Below are 1,379 nucleotides of genomic sequence, written 5' to 3'. Positions count from 1 at the left end.
ATTTTCGTTAAATTTCTGGAAGTCTTTAATTTCTTTCTTTATTTCTTCTGTGACCAAGTTATCATGGAGTAGAGAGTTCCTCAGTTCCCATGTTTATTTGGCCTTTCTGTTATTTTTGCTTTAATTGAAAACCAGCCTTAGTCCATGGTGATCTGATAAAATTCATGGTATTATTTCAATCTTCTTGTATCTGTTGAGAGTTTCTTTTGTGGCCAATTATATGGTTAATTTTGGAGAAAGTACCATAAGGTGCTGAGAAGAAGGTGTATATTTTTGTTTTAGGGTGAAATGTTCTATAGATAACTGTTAAATCCATTTGATTCAAAACCTCTATTAATTTCCCTGTGTCTCTGTTTAGTTTCTATTTCAATAACCTGTCCGTTGGTAACAGTGTGGTGCTGAAGTCTCCCACTACTATTGTGTGGGGTTCAATGTGTGTTTTGAGCTTTAGTAAAGTTTCTTTTATGAATGTGGGTGTCCTGGCATTTGGGGTATAGATGTTCAGAATTGAGACTTTAACTTGATCGATTTTTCCCTTTGATGAATATGAAGTGTCCTTCTTCATCATACTTGATAACTTTTGGTTGAAGGTCTATTTTATTGGATATTAGGATGGCAATTCTAGCTTGTTTCTTGGGACCATTTGCTTGGAGGAACTTTTTCCATTGTTTTACTCTGAGATAGTATCTGTCTTTGTTATTGAGGTGTGTTTCTTATAGGAAACAAAATGCTAGATCTTGTTTGTGTATCCAGTCTTCTAGCTTATGTTTATAGGTGAGTTGAGGCCATTAATATTGAGAGATATTAAAGACAGATGACTGTTGTTTCCCGACATGTTTGTTTTTGTAGGTAGCTTTATATGCTTGTAGTTCTCTCTTTCTGGCTTTGTTGTGAGATGCTTAATATCTTGTCTTTTCTTTGGTGTTGGGACTGTCCTTGTGTTGAATTTTTTTTTTAGGATCCTTTATATGGATGGATTGGTAGATAGATACTTTTTGAATTTGGTTTTGTCCTGAAATATTTTGGCTTCCCCATCTATGTTGATTAGGAGCTTTGGTGAGTATAGTGGCCTAGGCTAGCTTTTGTGTTCTCTTAGAGTCTGCAGGACTTATGACCAGATTCTGTGGCAGGTTGGGAGACAATTCTCATGGAGACAATGGGTAGGGATGAGGTGAGGCCATATGAGATATGGTACTGTCAGAGGGTAGACTGTGAGGGGAATAAAATCTGGAGTGTAAAAAATAAAAGATTAAATAAAAAGAAGGAATGCTTTAAAAAAATGAAGTTAGGTGGCCAGGCGTGGTGGCGCATGCCTTTAATCCCAGCACTCGGGAGGCAGAGGCAGGTGGATTTCTGAGTTCGACGCCAGAACTACAAAG

This window comes from Mus pahari, chromosome X (genome assembly GCF_900095145.1).
Source record: "Mus pahari chromosome X, PAHARI_EIJ_v1.1, whole genome shotgun sequence".
NCBI classification, from domain to species: domain Eukaryota; kingdom Metazoa; phylum Chordata; class Mammalia; order Rodentia; family Muridae; genus Mus; species Mus pahari.
This window is presented reverse-complemented; position numbering follows the sequence as displayed.